The sequence below is a fragment of the Cervus canadensis genome, chromosome 25 (assembly GCF_019320065.1).
Source record: "Cervus canadensis isolate Bull #8, Minnesota chromosome 25, ASM1932006v1, whole genome shotgun sequence".
NCBI classification, from domain to species: Eukaryota; Metazoa; Chordata; class Mammalia; order Artiodactyla; family Cervidae; genus Cervus; species Cervus canadensis.
Window position 1 is genome coordinate 8,573,724 of NC_057410.1, and position 19,358 is coordinate 8,593,081.

General features: G+C 43.2%; 1 long non-coding RNA gene across 1 annotated transcript; it reads right to left on the reverse strand.

The window, feature by feature from the left end:
• Window positions 1-4,381: 4,381 nt before the first annotated feature.
• Window positions 4,382-16,999, reverse strand: LOC122427116. The gene is made up of 3 exons (XR_006265359.1): window positions 16,840-16,999; window positions 6,302-6,391; window positions 4,382-4,451 (listed from the first exon to the last, which is right to left on the reverse strand). It is a non-coding gene; the product is annotated as an uncharacterized LOC122427116 (long non-coding RNA).
• Between the last annotated feature and the right edge of the window lie 2,359 nt (window positions 17,000-19,358).

Sequence of the window (19,358 nt, forward strand, 5' to 3'; positions counted from 1 at the left end):
TTGAGTCCCGTGGACTGCAAGGGGATCAAACCAGTCAATCATAAGGAAAATCAGTGCTGAATATTCATTGGAAAGACAGATGCTGAAGCTGAAGCTCCAATACTTTGGCCACCTGATGCAAAGAACTGACTTGTTGGAAAAGACCCCGATGCTGGGAAAGATTGAAGGCAGGAGGAGAAGGGGACGACAGAGGATGAGAGGGTTGGATGGCATCACTGACTCGATGAACATGAGTTTGAGCAGGCTCTGGGAGTTGGTGATGGACAGGGAGGCCTGGCGTGCTGCAGTCCATGGGGTCGCAAAGAGTCAGACACGACTGAGCATCTGAATTGACTGACTGCTTGTTTACATATCCTGAGGGTTTTACTGTTGCTGAACACTTGCTTTGTGAATGGCACAGTGTGAGAGTCTTTTTACATTATGTGTAACACTGGATGGTATTCCTGTTTAACAGATGAGGATAAATAACTTGCACACAAAGCCACAGCTAGTAAGTGGCAGAGCTGAAGTGTTTACACCAAGGCCTCCTCCCCACAAGGCTCTTGGCTTCTTTGTAATAGTGCTTCCCATGATTCCATGTGGGCCCAGATTATTAGGCCCTTTTCTCTGATTACTCACGCACATGGTGTATCTGGGCGTCCCTGGTACTTCAGGGGGTAAAGAATCCTCCTGCAATGCAGGAGACCCGGGTGTTATTCCTGAGTCGGGAAGTTCCCCTGGAGAAGGGATAGGCTGTCAACTCCAGATTTCTTGGGCTTCCCTGGTGGCTCAGTTGGTAAAGAATCGGCCTGCAATACGGGAGATGTGGGTTCAATCCCTGGGTTGGGAAGATCCCCTGGAGGAGGGCATGGCAACCCACTCCAGTATTCTTGCCTGGAGAATCCCCATGGACAGAGAGGCCTGGTGGACTGCAGTCCACGGGGTCACAAAGAGTCAGACACGACTGAGCAGCAGCATGGCATGGTGTATCTATCTACACAGGGAACACGTCTGAGAATTAAGCAATTACTCTAGGATGTGAGTGAAAGGGGATTAGATTTCTTGTGTGTCTTGAAACCTGGTACTCTGTTGCATTCATCACACATGCTGCTTTGTGCACAGAGGAACTCAGTGAATACTTGTGGAATTAACAGAGGCTGTGAAGGTCCAGATCAACTGACACCCTCTGCTGCCTTAAAATTACTGGGTTCCCTCCTTAAATGATGCTGAAGTTCCAATACTGTGGCCACCTGATGCAAAGAGCTCACTCATTGGAAAAGACCCTAATGCTGGAAAAGATTGAAGACGAAAGGAGGAGAGGGTGGAAAGGATGAGATGGCTAGACAGCACCACCAACTCAATGGACATGAATTTGAGCAGACTGTGGAAGATAGTGAAGGACAGGGAAGTCTGGTGTGCTACAGTCCATGGGGTTGCAAAGAGTTGGACATGATTCAGCTACTGAACAACAACTCCTTAAAAATGACCGATGAGATTTGCCTTATTATCATTCATATGCACCAATTAGCTGTGGTTCCTGAATAGTTATGAAGATTCCCTTTTTAAAATTAGTTAATTAATTAATTAGGCTGTGCCCAGTCTTAGTTACCGCATGTGGGATCTTTAGTTGTGGCATGTGAGCTCTTAGTTGTAGCATGCGGCTTCTAGTTCCCTAACCAGGGACCAAATCCGGGCCTTCTGCATTAGAAGAATGGAGTCTTAGCCACTGGACCACCAGGGAAGTCCCAGTGAAGATTCTCTTCAGTGTTGATTTAGAACTTTTGCTGAAAAGGATCCGCAGTTGTTAGTTACTCCCCTTCCCTGGATAATTTGCACTCATGATGTGATTTACCAGAACAGTTTGGTAAAGCAAACCAGGGAGCTTATCACCAGAGGATAATTTTTGAATCCTTGCAGGTGAAATTTCACCTCTGCTCTGGGTAAGATAACCTTGAATCTTTCCACACTGAATCCTGGCTGCGTAGAGAGATAGTTCTCAATATAAAAAAACAAACAAACAAACATCTGTCATTTACTCCATGATCCTTTGCTTCTTTCATAAAAACTTCTAGCAAATCAGGACAGAAAACTGCTCTGAGCAGGGAAGGCCGCAGGAATGGCCTGTCCTGGTGGGAAAGTTGCAGGCAGAAGGCTTCGGGCAGGGCTGTGGATTGTCAATCATCCAAAGATGCATGGCAGATAGCCCACTCCTGCTACTTGGCATTCCTGAGGGCAGTGGTGGCTTCCCCCGGCGACATCTGCAAATAGCAATCAGGGATGTACTGGGGGCAAGTGGGCTACGCACTCTGAAAAGGTGGCCGCCTTTATGCCATTTTGTCACATGCACTGTAGGTCATGGCTTCCTACCTTGGAGCAGATGCAGTCTTACTATTTTGTCAGTACAAGTGTTTCAAGGACAAATTTTAATTGTGCTATAAGTATTGGGAAAGAAAATGTCCAAAAAAAAATAATTTTCAATAAGCAACACACAGTCTCTACCAGTTAATTGCTGCAGGTATCTGTTCTGAATGGCTAGTACCTGTAAGTTACCTGTTGTTAACTAGTTTGAATAGCACTCCTGTGGTTTCTGTAATAGAAACCAGTACAGCAATTTTATATCTACACTTTGAAAGATCAGTGGGGGGCTGATGACATGGCATGATTTCCTAAAATTATCAACACTATCACTTGTCTGATAATGGACAGGTAAGAATGACTGAGGTGGCGATTATACCTGAGCTACTGGACCCAGAAGAATGTCTAACAGTGTGACACAGCCCATGAGATGTACAAAATGAAAGGCTGTTTTAGCTCAGACTCTGATCGGAAAGCAGCTCTTCTGCTTGCATTTTTCTCTGCTTCTTCTTTCCCAGTCTAAGTCAGAGCAGCAAGGAAGGCAGACCCAGAATATTCAGACTAGAGACAGAGTCCATTTCCTGGTTAGCACGTAAGGCAGGCAGCCAGCATTTTATGGAGAGATTTTAGAGAAAAAAATCATTTTCTATAGAAATCAGTTGGCAAAGATGATTCTTGAACTTGTATCAGTTGCATTGCATGTGAAGAGACCAAGAATGTGTGAAAATTAATCAAAAGAGCCTTAGCTCAAGGTCACACTCATTGCGGCCGACTGGCGCGCATTGTATGGCATAGTTTCAGGTGAGCAGCCTTGGAAGAAGAGGAATCCAGTGCAAACCCACCACACACTAGGTGCTCGTCTGCATAAGCTATTTTCATTGACCGCAGCAGCATAGCTCATTCATGTCATGTGTCCTCTGCCAGCCTGACATCAATTACAGCAGATTGATCGGACAAGGCATTGACACCAACTTGAGCAAGCCAAATTTCAGTTCTCTTTTCACTAGAACTGAAAAGTGGGAACCACTGACTGACACGTGAATAAAAAGTAAATACATTCATTTCTCAAAAGCACGGCCTATTTCCTGTAGAATACAAGAGAAGAAAATATCATTTGCAAATGTATAATTTTACACTTAAGTTGTGGACTCACATGTAAAAGGCAATAGTCACTCATTTATTTACTTGAAGATTCTGTCAAACTGCACCATGACTTCAATTCTTGAGATAATTTTGGAAACAAACACAATTTTTTTTTTTAATTAAGAGAAGTAAAGAGACTTAAAGTTCTCTTTACTCTTTCTCTTTTTTGATATTTTATCCAGGTGGATTTTTTTTTCAGTTTAATTCAACATGCATTTATTGGACTTTTCCTTTATACTTGGAATCATGTTAGCTGCTGGGGTATAAAGATAAAAACCACATATCAGAACTCTTTCATTACCAAGATGTATTAGTATATGTGTGTATGTTGGGGATATGTATACCTTAATTCTTGCTTTAGATTTGTGTATATGGATGGATATAGGGGTAGAGGAAACTTTTTTTTTTTTTTAAGAAAATATCATTGACATTATCTGATTTCTTAAACATTAAAAAAAATACTTATTTATATCTTTGGCTGCTCCAGGTCTTATTTGTGGCACATGGGATTGTTGATCTTCATCAGGGCATGTGGAATCTTTAGTTATGGCATGCAAACTCTTAGTTGCAGCATGTGGGGTCTAGTTCCCTGACCAGGGATGGAACCCAGGCCCCCTGTGTTGTGCATGTGGAGTCTTAACCACGACCATCAGGCAAGTCTCTGAAGTTCTCTGATTTCAAAAAAGTTAAGAAAAATCCTTCTGAGTGACAACCGTGGGGTTTTCTTCATGGATAAGTGGACCTCACAAAGGACTTCCTAACCCAATCCACTCTTGTGTGGTCCCATCCCAAGTGCTCCAGGACACAGCAGTCTCCCTGGGAGAATGTGCCTCCCTCTGGCCTCACACAGGTTCTTCTTGACCTTGGTGTCAACTCAGAACCCACACTCCAGCAGGGATCCACTCGGCCTCATTGTCACCAGGTCAGATGTTCTCAGAGAGTCAGTGTTCTCAACCAGAGGAACCCCAACGCAACTTTAAAGGGGAAGAAAATAACATTTATCATGTTGTAGAAAATAAAGGACTTTAAAAAGGCAAGAGGCAAAACAAACTTTGGGTGCAATACCTAACCGACAAGTACAAGCTGTAATAAGCAATAAGCACTTGGGGAACCAGGCAGTCCCCTGACTTGTCGGGGAATGGCTGTGACTACCGAGACGAGACCATTAGTACATGGCAGGTACAGTTGTTTCTTCAGGGTCAATTCAGCACTGTAGTTATTAAAAACAAAACAAAACGTTGAGTCATTGGGGAGTGAATTGAATCAATAGAAGTCATCCTTTCAGCTTGACAGTTGCTTTACATCCAAGTCCCCATTGGCCTCTTGGCCCCCCGGGGGCAGCATGAGGGTCCTAGGCCCCAACATTCAAGTATCACCTTGTTTCCTTGTCTCTATAAGGTTTGAGAGACCAACTAGTCTTATGAGAGACTGTGTGTGTGTGTGTGTATGTGCGTGTGTTTATGTGTGTAAAACCTATCTTTTCTGCCACCTCTGCTAAGTCGCTTCAGTCGTGTCCGACTCTTTGTGACGCTATAGACTGTAGTCCTCCAGGCTCCTCTGTCCATGGGATTCTCCTTGCAGGAATACCGGAGTGGGTTGCCATGTCCTCCTCTAGGGGATGTTCCCAACCCAGGGATTGAACTTGCGTATCTTGTGTCTTCTGCATTGGCCGGCATGTTCTTTACCATTAGCACTAGCTGGGAAGCCCCAGTTGAATACTAATTCTGTAAGATTCCTCTGTGATCATCTGGGTGTTACTCTCATGCATATTTCCCAGGAGCCCTGGTCTCATCACTTCTGGGTAGATATAGGTCACTATGACCCAATCTCAATAACAACCTTTGGTGATCGGATTATAAATTCATAACCCCTCAAAGAAACTCTTTGAGGGCAAGGTACAGAGACTATTTTGAATTTCTGAGAACAATTAGAAGCTCTGAGTTCCGTCTCTAATTTTTTCCAAAGCCCCACCCTATGACTACACCAAGAGGGTTCAGTATTTGTCCCCTGGGGAATAATTTGTTGGCTTGTGGACTTAAAAATTCCTATGGAGTGAAAAGGAGTGGATACCCACACATATCACCCCACCAAGGAACCCTAAGGCCCTGAGCCCTAAGACAACCTCATTCTGACCCTAATTCCATCAGTTTGCTTAGATCCCTAGGAACTCAGATTCTAATGGTTCTCGTTCATTCAGCTGAATGCTAGTCCCTGCAGGGCTCCTGGAGTGGGTGGGAGTAGGGATTAAAAATAAAAAATGTGCCTTTTTGTAGGAAGGAACTGCATAAATCTTCAAAGGCTTTAGATCTACAAATATTTTCAGCACAGAGCAGGACTCAGTCTGCAGGAGGTGATAAAAAGGGGAAAGCATTAGTTGCTGAGTTGTGTACGACTCCTAAGAATCAGCCTACACTGAAGGAGACCCAGGTTCAATCCCTGGGTCAGGTAGATCCTCTGGAGGAGGAACTGGCAACCCACTCCAGTATGCTTGCCAGGGAAATTCCATGGACAGAGAATTCTGGCAGGCTATAGTCCATGAGGTTGCAAGAGTCGGCACAAATTAGCGACTAAACCATCACCTTTTCGACCCCATGGACTGTAACCCGCCAGGCTCCTGGAATTCTCCAGGCAAAAATGTTGGAGTGGGTAGCCATTCCCTTCTCCAGGGGATCTTCCTGGCCCAGGGATTGAGCCCAGGTCTCCCACATTGCAGGAAGATTATTCACCTTCTGAGACACCAGAGAAGCTCCACAGTAGATGATAAATGAATATTAAATTGAATGAAGAGCTGACTCTCAGGGTGCACCTTGGTTTGACAACTTACTTTAGCATCACCAGTTCTCTGTAGGGTATGTAGGTTTTTTGTTCTTGTTTGTTTGTTTCCAATTCTGGAATTCTTAGAATTCCTGGAATTCTGGGGAACAAAGAAAAGATTGTTAGATGGGGAGATTCTGCTCCATGACTCTCTGCAGACAATTTACAAAGCAGATGGATGGTTCTGTGGTTGACCAAACCACAGATGAGTTCCTTAGGGACCGATATGGAATGCATATCTAAGGCTTACTTGATTAGGCCTGTTCCAATATAATTTATGGTGTGAAGAGATGTTTCCAAAACATAGTATTCCAGAAGTCTATCTTGGAGCCTAGAGTTTCTCAGGGGGAGAAAAGCCTCCTTTCATATAATGGACTCTTAGTTGCTTTGCTGTAGAGAAGCTAACATTCTTAATAAAAAACATGTGAGTAAGGGATGACCTTGGAAGGATCTCAGAGAGATCCACTCCCCATTTTCCCCACCCCCACCCCACCGAGTTGTTAGGTGCCTTGTTGCATCCTCTTTGAGTCCACGTTCCTTTCCTCCAGAGCACAGGCCTGGAGTGTCCATATCAGAGTATTTATCCATGTGTTTGTTTGATTACGGTTTACTCTCCTTCTCTAAGATCCATAGGTGCAGGAATTGGGTATGATTTTAGTGACTATTGAGTTTGCAGCACTTGGTATAGTATATGGCCCGAAGTCAACACTGAATGAACCAGGACTTCTGTGAATGAACTTGCGCTCTGTTTAAGAGTCTTCAGTGTCACAGTCATAATGCACTTGCTGCTATTTGCTTTGTCACCATGCAATTCTACTCACTCTCGACACTATTAAAAATAGGTACACTGGGGATATATATACACACACATACACATATGTATACATTATTATATACAGATGTATATATATATATGTTTGCATATGTATGTGTGATGTATACACATGTGTATATCTATGTGCATATATATGTGTGTGTGGGCATGTTATATGTACATACACATCTCTGTGTGTGTGAACGTGTGTGTATATCTGGCAAAATCATAGAGACAAATGGCAAACTGAGAAATATATGCAGTAAATATGACAGTATGTTAATATTCTTATTATGTAGTAGGGAACATCAGTTAAATAAAAGAAAAAGAAAGAGTTTAGCTATTTGGAGTTGCCAAGAGCCTCTTATGTGCAGTACAGCTGTACCGTGGGATCATTTGGGAGCTTAGACAAACCCTCATGCCTGGGCCTCATCCCCAGATAGGTGTGGGTGTGGCCTGGGCAACAGCAGTTTCTTTTTTTTTTTTCATTTATTTTTATTAGTTGGAGGCTAATTACTTTACAATATTGTAGTGGTTTTTGTCATACATTGACTTGAATTAGCCATGGATTTACATGTATTCCCCATCCCGATCCCCCCCACCTCCCTCTCTACCCGCTCCCTCTGGGTCTTCCCAGTGCACCAGGCCCGAGCACTTGTCTCATGCATCCAACCTGGGCTGGTGATCTGTTTCACCCTAGATAATATACATGTTTTGATGCGCAATAGCAGTTTCTAAGAACCACTCAAGAGATGCCAATACGGAGCCAGGATAGTGAAGGGCTGGTTGAGGACCAGACAGTCAGTCCTTTTGGAGCAGATTTTGTTACCTTTGTGAAGACTCACTCTATGTCTCAGGTGGGTGGTACCCCTTCCTCCAGGCAAAGTGCTTCAGGGATGGGGCCTTTCCTTGTGGTTTGACAAAGAGAATGAGTTGGAAAGGAACCCAGGATCCTTTCTGAAGCAAAGCAATCAAGATTTTGACCCCCTTTTTTTTGAGATTCAACCTTCCAGTGGATTGAGATGGTCCCAGGGAAGGTCCATCACCAGGAAAAGATCCCAAGAAAAGTCTTTCATGAGAGAAGGGGGCATCTGATAATCTGGGCCCAATATGAGGCCACATTTTAATGATTAAAATGGTGACAGAGGCTATTTTACCCTCAGTAATGTTGTTGACCTGGTTATGTGTGTTTAGCCTGCAAATAGGTCGCCTACAGTGACGAATTGTCCCATCAGGATGACATGGCTGGGGGAGCGTCAGTTCTCTAGTGGGAAGATAGGTAGTCGGCTAGCAAAAACCCAACAAATGTGCATCCTTCTTTCAGCTAGTTGGTGAACTCCTTGAGGGCAATGACTCTGCTTGGCTCTCCAGCTTCAACCTTCTTTGAAGGGACTATGAGTGCGGTTAATTATCAGCTTGTTCTACTTCTTTTTCAGTTGAGGCTTTGCCTTAGATTTCTGCTCAGTTTCCTTGCCGCTAAATTATCTTCCTGGACTTGTGAGGGATACCTTGTTGGAAAAAGGAAAGGTGTTCACACAGAAGTACCTGCTTTATGCCGAGCGGGAAAGACAAAAGGGACCTCAGTTGTGGCGTTCAGCTTCCAGGACCCCTTGAGCAATGGGGGAAGAGGCTGCTGGCACACCACTGGAAGACAGAATTCAGTCCAAGTCTCAACAATCCTTGAAGTCCTTTGCATGCTCTTAGAGAGTCTGAATGAGTGTCACTTAAGATGTGGTGAGAAGCTGAAATGGAAACTATTACATCAAAACATTTCATTTGGTGGGGGGGACTGTTGGAAAAAATCTTAATTTTTTTTTTAAGGAACAAAGAGAAGTTGATGAAAGGATTTGGGGTTATAATGACCAAAGTCTCCACTGTCTCCCTTCTCTCCCCACCCTTCTTCCAAAATGGAGAAAAGAAATGAAGCCAGAGAAATGTCTTAAATATTGTCAGTCTGGCAGGCCAAGCTTTTAGCTAGGACAGCATGTAGTAGTAATACCTTTTAATTACAGTTGTACAATTATAAATAGGAAAGAAATGAAAAGATGAAGATGCGGTTTGTAATGAAATTACCATAAATACCATGGCAAGCTTTAAAGTCGTCACAAAAATCCATAATACCAAAACATGAATGTGGAGGTTAACTTCTACGAAGGGTTGAAATTAAAATTTTGTGGATTTGTGGTCTTCCTTGTTAGCTTGGTATTTCCTCCTAAGTACACACAAGCACCATTATTTTGCAGACACAAACAGACTTTTAAAAAGTCAGAGTCCTGGTTGGCAACTCACGTCCTCCAAGCCACTTGGGCAAGCTGACATAGAAATGACTTGGGTTCCCAAGGCAAATGGTAGAAACATCAAAAGAAATCTAGTCCAACTGCCTGGACGGTTTTGATTATTTCTCCTTTTTGTAAGCAGGCGTGTATTTTGTTTGTGATACACAAGTTTATCTTGCAGTCTTTCTTTAAAGACCCATTTTACCTCCCACTGAATGGACACATTTTTATGACTGAGGATAGGGAATCATAATTGTGAACTGCTGCATCAGTCCTGAGGCGAATGTTAAGCTATTCGATGGGAGCCTTTAGACATTACTTCACCTTTTGGTGCCTTTGCTTTTCTCACAAGTTAGCTCCTGTTTGTTAAAATACTGCTAATGAGATCAACATCACGAGGTCAATTTCCATAAGCGTGTTTCCTAGCTGCACACTGCTAAGACATCTTGAAAACATGAAACCTTGATCAGAAGAGAGATCAAATAAATGAGTTTGGCTCACTCTATTGCAAACCTTTCTCCAACATTATGAAAATGCTTAACACATGTCCTAGTGATGGTAGATTGTGTTCTCTCTGCACATGACAAGAGACTTTTTTCTTTTTCTCAAGTGAGAACAGAGATTTTGCCACTTTTTACTGCCATTTAGCTTATGGGCTAGTGCAATCAAGAGGTATATTTTTATACCTCTGCTATGAATAAGAAATTATGCTGTGATGGCTATCTAGGATTAAAGATGGGACAGCAAAGTAAACTTGAGGATGCCAAATAGGGGAAAGTGTTGAGGAAAAAGGGCAGATTAGAGAAGGCTTTTTATGTGGACTTAAAAATCCAATGGATAAGGAAACCAGATTTGAAAGAGACACGTGCACCCCAATGTTCATCGCAGCACTGTTTATAATAGCCAGGACATGGAAGCAACCTAGATGCCCATCAGCAAACCAATGGATAAGGAAGCTGTGGTACATATACACTATGGAATATTACTCAGCCGTTGAAAAGAATTCATTTGAATCAGTTCTAATGAGATGGATGAAACTGGAGCCCCTCATACAGAGTGAAGTAAGCCAGAAAGATAAAGAACATTACAGCATACTAACACATATATATGGAATTTAGAAAGATGGTGATGATAACCCTATATGCAAAACAGAAAAAGAGACACAGATGTACAGAACAGACTTTTGGACTCTGTGGGAGAAGGCGAGGGTGGGATGTTTCGAGAGAACAGCATGTATATTATCTATAGGGAAACAGATCACCAGCCCAGGTGGGATGCATGAGACAAGTGCTCGGGCCTGGTGCACTGGGAAGACCCAGAGGAATCGGGTGGAGAGGGAGGTGGGAGGGGGGATCGGGATGGGGAATGCATGTAACTCCATGGCTGATTCATGTCAATGTATGACAAAACCCACTGAAATGTTGTGAAGTAATTAGCCTCCAACTAATTAAAAAAAAAAAATCCAATGGATAATGGAGAGTAATTGAAGGTATTTGAGCATGAAAATGACATCATGAAAATGGTATTTGGGGATAAACTGAAAAGTAAATAAATTAGAAGCTGGTCACTGCCTGCCCTGGATACACCGTGGGGGCAGGAACAAAAGGACAATCACTTTTCCTTAGCTTGAGGCAATGGGAAACCGAAAGCCCAGCTACTAATGCCAATGGTGGGTGGGAAGCCTGGCTCCTGAGAATTCTCTCTTCCTTTCTCCCACTGCCTCTACCAACTGGGCTAGGTGATTTCCAGTGAGGGTTGCAGCTCTCCAAGCATTGCAGCACCGCAGGTGGAAGGAGAGGGAGGTTCTTGGAGTACAGCACCCCTTAGTTGAGGATGCCTGTAGCTGTGTGTGGTGGTGGTGGTGGAGTTAGAAATGGTTAAGAAGAAGTGGTCTCACTCCTTTCTGCCCCTTTCTAAATTCTCAGGAAACTATCAATCTGGATAACTTTGATTAGCCCCTCCATCTGATGCCACTTGCTAGCCAAGAGGCTGAAATGCTGAATTCACTGGGGGAAAATAAGGAGAGATTGGAGGAGTCTGACTTTTACGAGGACCAGCTGAACAACCTATAACAAATAAAGTTAGAATTAATGGATCAGAGCATAAGAATATAAAATATGCATAATAAATATCTTCAAAGGAAAAAATATCAGAAATAGAAAAAAAGAAATGAGCAGTCCTAAAGAAGATCCTACCAGAGATACTGGGTAAGAAGAAGACAATAGATGAAGAACTCAGTAGAGGGATAGAATAGTAGAGTGAAAATCTTAGGTGAACTAATTAGTGAGCTGGAAGACCAAGCCTTTAGGCATCAGAAAGCGACAATAAGGAGAAAGACTGCCTAAAAGAAAAATTAAGAGAAAAGATAAGTATCAATGTAATGGGATCCTAGAAAGAGAAAGGAGAAAGTAGTAAAGTATTATTTTGAGAACTTAGAACTCTGCATATGAAATATAGATAAAAGACTTTAGATCGAAAGGGTTTTCAGTAGAAAGAAAGAAAATGATACAGTAGAGATAAAGGAAAATCAACACAAGCCACATTATGAAGACACTGAAGAACCTAGAAAACAAGAAATTCTAGAAGATTCTTGAGAGAAAGAGAAAGACCTTGAAGGGAACAAGAATAAACTTCCATCACATCTCTCAACAGCAACACTCGATGCAAGGCAACAATGGAGTAATATTCTCAAAGTGCAAGTATGTTGTTTCTGGGGTTTTATACCTTGTTAAATTATCACTGAAATGCAAGGGGTGAAATGAAGATATTCTTAGCTATACAAGGTCTAAAAATGTTTGCCTCATAAAGACATGCTTTTACATGCTGCTGGAAGATGAAAAATCATTCTAGGATGCTAAGAATATAGGATATGTATCAGTCAGCCAGGGGACAAATCATTTTAGATGTTTCAAGTTGATTTAATGCAGGGAGTTGAATCCAAAGATGCTGAAAGAGTAAAAGGAAAAGGTGTTCTACTCAGAGCTCCAGGAGCTGCTATTACACCTGAGTTGGAGCCTCTGACCCCACACTTGAACTGGCTGCTGCGTGAGCTGCCCTGCCAGTGCTGCTGGAAGCATGGGGCTGACACTGGATTGGAGCCACCACTGATGCAGCAGAAGTACTGTCGGAAATGGAATGGCTCTGATCATCTCTCTACCTGCTGATCAGTGCAGGTGCCTCCTACTGGGAGAACCTAGCTAGAATTCAGTGAGCAAGGAAATCTGGAAATGTAGAACCTTTTGCTTGCTCTTCTTCCAGAGAAGAATACAGAAGAATGCATATGGGACTAGAAGCCAAAGATGCATATCTAGCCTGGGAACTCAGGGTGTGTAAATAAAACTAGAAAAGTTAATTCTTGTCTAAATGAGGGGAACAAAGACAGAAGAAAGGCATGTCCACTATAATCTAGGACATAAATGAACAATACCAATATGGCGGGAAGATGAGAGTATGCTAAGATATGTGTGTTCTGGGAAAAGATATAGATATTGAAAAATGTAAGAAACTGATAGTGTTCAATCTCATTAGTCGTTGTAGAAAAGATGACTAAAACAATAGTGAGATACCACTTTACAGACATCAGGATGGCAAGTATTATAAAATTGAATGACTCCAAGTATAGGCAAGAATTTGGTTAAAAAAAAAAGGAATCCTTGTGCATGTAACTGGTACAGTTATAATCTGACAGTACTGAACAGAAACTGAACATTTAGCCAAACCTCTCCTGGGAATACAGGCCAGAGAAACTCTTGTATCATAAAGGGACAGGAACAATGATGTCCATTGCTCTATGTGTGTGGTAGCAGACAGGTGGAGACTAAGAATTCAGATGCCTATCACTAGGAAATTGATTTAGTAAAACATGTGGGAGCTTACTATGGAATATGAACTAGGTATCTAAGAACATTATGAAAACAGAGAAACAAACGTAGTGCTAAGTGGAAATAGGAGGATAGAGAATAAGATGTATAGGAAAATGTTACTTGTGAAAAATAACATAATTCAGTCACATTGACAGTATAATTAGAAGTATAAATCTTTTTTCTGTTCAAACACATCAGTTCAGTTCAGTCGCTCAGTCATGTCTGACTCTCTGCGACCCCATGAATCGCAGGATGCCAGGCCTCCCTGTCCATCACCAGCTCCAGGAGTTTACCCAAACCCATGTCCATTGAATCGGTGATGCCATCCAGCTGTCTCATCCTCTGTCGTCCCCTTCTCCTCCTGCCCTCAATCTTTCCCAGCATTAGGGTCTTTTCAAATGGGTCAGCTCTTCGCATCAGGTGGCCAAAGTATTGGAGTTTCAGCTTTGACATCAGTCCTTCCAATGAACACCCAGAACTGATCTCCTTTAGGATGGACTGATTGGATCTCCTTTCAGTCCAAGGGACTCTCAAGAGTCTTCTCCAACACCTCAGTTCAAAAGCATTAATTCTTTGGCACTCAGCTTTCTTTATAGTTCAACTCTCACATCCATACATGACTATTAGAAAAACCATAGCCTTGACTAGATGACCTTTGTTAACAAAGTAATATCTCTGCTTTTTAATATGCTGTCTAGGTTGGTCATAACTTTCCTTCCAAGGAGTAAGCGTCTTTTAATTTCATGGCCGCAATCACCATCTGCAGTGATTTTGGAGCCCCAAAAAATAAAGTCAGCCACTGTGTCCACCGTTTCCCCATCTATTTGCCATGAAGTGATGGGACTGGATGCCATGATCTTAGTTTTCTGAAGGTTGAGCTTTAAGTCAACTTTTTCACTCTCCTGTTTCACTTTCATCAAGAGGCTCTTTAGTTCTTCACTTTTTGCCATAAGTGTGGTATCATCTGCATATCTGAGGTTATTGATATTTCTCCCAGCAATCTTGATTCCAGCTTGTGTTTCTTCCAGCCCAGCGTTTCTCATGATGTACTCTGCATATAAGTTAAATAGGCAGGGTGATAATATACAGCCTTGACATACTTCTTTTACTATTTGGAACCAGTCTGTTGTTCCATGTCCAGTTCTAACTGTTGCTTCCTGACCTGCATACAGATCTCTCAAGAGGCAGGTCAGGTGGTCTGGTATTTCCATCTCCTTCAGAATGTTTCACAGTTTATTGTGATCCACACAGTCAAATATGGCTCAGCTATAAATAATATTTATGAAATAAAAAAATAAAACTAGCATATATATACCCAAAATCTCTACATAACATTTAAGGATACCAGAGTGAGTTGAATGTTAACCCCCAAAAGATATGCCCACATCCTGAAATTTGTGAATGTGATTTTTTTTTTTTAGAAAAAGAACCTTTGCAAAAGTAATTAAGTGAAGATCATAAGATGAGGTCATCCTGGATTATCTGGATGGGCCCTAAAATTAACAACAAGTGTTCTTAAAAGAGGCATACAGAGTATGTGAAGAAGACAGCCAGATGAAGACAGGCAGAGACTGGAATGATGCAATCCCAGCCAAGGACATCTGGAACCTGCAGAAGCTGGACGAGGTAAGGAATGGGCTCTCCCCTTGGAACCTCCAGAGGGAGTATGAGCCTCCTGACACCTTGACCTTGAACTTCTGTACCTCCAGAGCTGTGAGAGGATGAATTTATGTTTTAAGCTACCATGTTGGAGGTAATTTGTTACAACAGCCACAGGGAACTAATCAGATGGCTTTTTAACCTTTATTTGATAGATTTCTAAAGCTGTGCATGAGATGAGTCAGTCTCATGAGTCAGCCAGGGGTCTGCAGGGACTCAGTACCAGTGGCAGGAGATTGCCCTGGTGACCTGAGCCCTGTACTCCTCTACCACACCATCCCTCCTTTCCCCTTAGAATCTGTTCTTATCCTGTGTATTGGTTATCCACTGCTGGGTAACAAATGACCCCCATATTCAGCAGCTTAAAACAACAAACATTTGTTATCTCACAGCTCCTATGGATTAGGAATCTGCATGGTGTGGCTTAGCTGAGTGCCTCAAACTTACCATTTCTTTAGAAGGCTACAATCAAGATCCCGGCCAGGGCTGAAGTCATCTCAAAGTAAGATTTGTTTTCAAGCTTACTCTCATGGCTGTTGGCAGGCCTCAGGTTCCCACTGGCTGGAGACATCTGTCTCATAACCCATGGGCTCCAGAGGGCTGTTCACTGTGTGGTAGTCTGTTTCCCCCAGAATGAGAGAGAGAGGGGCCAAAACAGAAGCTGTGATCTTTTATAACCCCATCTTGGAAGTGACATCCTGTTGCTTCTCTCTACTCTGTTCATTAGAAGTGAGTTACCCAATCCAGTCCCTGCTCAAATAGAGGGGAGGTTACACAAGGGGTGGGTACCAGGAGGCAGGAATCACCGAAGGCTGTCCAAGAAGTTGCCTAAAACACTCCTCGAGGAAAATGGAGAAACAGAGCACTGTCTCCTAGTAGGAAGTAGGATGTATACAAGTTGAGAGGAGCCATGGGAGTTCTTATGAGAAAACGTGTTGTAAGCAGAGTTTAACATTTACTCATACCTCAATCATTTCTCTCTGACCTCCTCTTTGGGTTCTAGTTTATTATCCAAACCAACTGAGCAAAAACTAAGTAACTGACTCCCATGCTTCTCACTTCTCCAGATTTCAGATTCCATCCCCTCCACAACCTGTTTGCTGTTGTTTACTTTCTGAAACCCTCGGGAGTTATTTTTTATGTTTTGTCCAGAGTTTATAGTAGTTAGTGGGAAGGTTGTTCTGTAAGCAGCTTACGCCACCATAGTAAACATGGAAATCTATTTAAAATACATTTGATTAATGTTTGCAAATATGTCACCCTGGTTACAGTGGGAGGGAAAAGGATGAACAAGCCTAGGAATTGCTGGGTCAAAACGACTTGTTTGGGCTTTCATAAAAGACTCTAAGGGTTCTAAAATTCATGTTTCTTCCTGAAGTAGAAAGAATATGCACTGGGGAGCTTGGTGGATCTGGTTTAAAATCTGGTTCTACCATTACTAGCAGAGTGACCTTGTGCAACTGAATTAATCTGTGATTTAATTTCCTCATCTGTAAAGATTGAGTAAAAACATGTAAGTCTTTGGAATGTACAGGGTTAATCAAAACAATGTATGCGAAATGCATGCAGTGCCCTGCGTGGAACACAGGTGGCCTTCCTCAGAGCTCTTTAAGCTTTCCTTCCCTCCCTTCATTATCTAGTTATCCTGTAAGTGCATTGCGCCAACACATTTCGGCATTTGCTAGACCATCATCTAGAGCATCCCAGAAAGAAAACAGCTCAGCGAGAATGGCTGTCTTTGTAGGGGAAAGTGTGGTGTGCGCAGGGCTGGCTCCCAGCCTGGGATGCAGGGGTCAGTGGGGCTGCCGCCAGCCGTCTGCTGTGTTAGCCAGGGAGATCGACTCACAGCCCTCCTGGCACCTACTGCTGGCCTTGGGTAAACATAATTACAGTCTTTAAAAAGAGAAGAGGGAACACAACCAAGATCCCCACTCACCATGTAAACAGGATGTCCGCTGAATGGCAGCCATGGAGTTGTTTATGTTCTGTTCAGGGGACAATTGACAAAAGGCCTCTGGGAGCTTTATTGCTGCCTGGAGCAGTGGTCTGCCAGCCATGGAGGTGGCTGGGTTCTTCCCGGGTTTGTGAATGCTGAGTTTTAGCTGAGATCTCTGGGGCTGTGCTGTCTAGAACTGGATGCAGTCCTTTGGGATGCTGCTCAAAGGCCCTTTATACAGAGATGAGGGCGTTCTATGTCTGTGCTCAGCTTTCAGAGTGCCTCCTGTGAGCTGGAGGCTGACTGGTGGATGCCTTTATGAAATAATCCTCCTTGATAAGCTACCATTTACTCAGAGCAAGGCAGCAGGCCAAATACTTCATGTGGATTATCTATTCTTTTAACCCTCATCACAACCCTTTGTGGTCATTTTATTGTCTTGAAGAGGCCCTGCAAAGATAAGCAACTGGATTAGAAGTCAATTCAGGTTTTAACTTTTTTTCACTAATTTATTTATCTGCTTTGTCTTTTCCGCCGTGCTGGGTCTTTGTTGCGGTGCACGGGCTTTCTCTAGGTGCAGAGAGCAGTGGCTGCTCCTTATTGTGGTGTGTGGGCTTCTCGTTGTGGTAGCTTCTCTTGTTGCAGAGCACAGGCTCTAGGCACACGGATTTCGGCAAGTTGCAGCAAGACTGCTTAGTAGTTGTGACGTGTGGGCTTTAGTTGCTCCGGGGCGTGTGGCATCTTCCCAGACCAGGGATGGAACCTGTGTCCCCTGAATTGGAAGGTAGACTCTTATCTACTGTACTACCAGGGAAGTCCATGAAATCAGACCAATTTTATCTAAACCTGTGTTTAATAGTAAGCTACATGAAGGCATGGACCTGTCAAGTTCAGCACTCCATCTCTAGAGCCCAGCATAGTGTGTGAGAAAACTTTTGTTGAATGAATAATTTGTTTAAAAATTCCACCAAAATACTGCTCTCCACTAATTTTGTTACCAAATCTAAGCTTTGTCGTCTCAGCTCACAACAGGCTAATAATTGGGAGATGAAGTGTTAAGGCAAGGAATAATGACTTGATTCAGAAAGCCATGCACCCGAGAAGATGGTGGGCTAGCGCCCTAGAGTACTGTCTTGAGGGGTGTGGATGCCAGTTTCTTTTCTAGAATGGTGAGGGGGAGAAGGTGAGGAAGTAAAGTAAAAAGGCCATAAATCTTGCAAAATTTCTCTTGACTTGGCCAACCTCAGGGAGGGGATGTGTTAACTCCTTCTTTTTCTGTAGCTCTTTGCAGATGGGCAGGGTCAGAATGTCTTCCTGTTAGCTGAACAAAGGTACTTAAGTTTAAGATTCAGGCAGAGGGGCAGATTCCCCAAGGCAGGCCATTAAGTATGCTTACACTATAAGACAACATCCCTTTAATGACTGTAATAACAAAAGCAATGAAAAGCAAAGATTGAAAGAATAGAAATAGACCCAACAGGAGTCATTTTCTGGGGAGCATATTTCCCCCTAGTAGTGAGAGTGTGTGGGGGCATTGTGTACTCCACACATTTCTTTTCTGGTGACACAGGGTGCTCATTGGTCAATACTGGCTGCAGTAGAGTCTTGGGAATGGATTGAGGCACCAAGGCAGTGACTACTTGGCCAAGCGTCTAACTGAGAAGCCAAGTTCTGTTGTAGTCCCATCTTCTCTGGAACTGAGGGCAGGGAAGGCATCTCTTGGGTCCATCCAATCCAGCCTCCTCCCAGGGCAGCAGAAGCAGTGAAAGGAGATGCTCATCTCAGTTGGCCTTTGTCTCTGGTGCACGAAGCCAGCCCTGGAAAGCAGTTTCACAGCCCCTCTTCCCATTGCAGGAGGGTTTAAATGGAGTTGGGAAGATAGGCTGAGCAGATTTTCCAGGAATGCCAGGAGGTGATCCCTCTCCTTTTATAATTCCAGGTGCACCAGGTGAGTACCCAAGAGCCCTGTGGTCTCTGAATTCCTGAATAGAAGGGAGGGGCATGCTTGTTCTGAAGGATGGATTTTAATGTTAACATGCCCAGGTTCTGAATAGAGCATGGTCTTTATCCTAAGTCTAAGTTTTGATTAGAGGCAGATGCCACCTTCTCACTCTCTATTCAGGTCTCCTTCAGGGGAGGCACCTGAGTGCTGATCATTCCACTGCCCAGAGCTGAGGTCCTAGTGACCTCCATATTGTTACTAAGCCTCAGGCAAGTGCAGATGGTTCTTTTCAGTGCCCAAAATGTCAGGATACCGCTGAAAAGTAAAAGCATGCCAAGGTTTGCCCAGACTGGTGTTATTTGGTTGATGCTAAAATGATGGAAAGGATAAGGTCTTGTGCTGTGTGTGTTCATTGTTGGTGGTGGATTCTTTTTTAAGCTTTATAACCATCACATTCCCTCTGTCCCAGATTCTGGACCCATTGGTTGATGGTATGTCCTGTTAGGATACACCAGACTCGCAGACAGGCCTGGGATTTCTGAGAGCAGTCTGGGACCAAAGGGATAATTCAGCATCC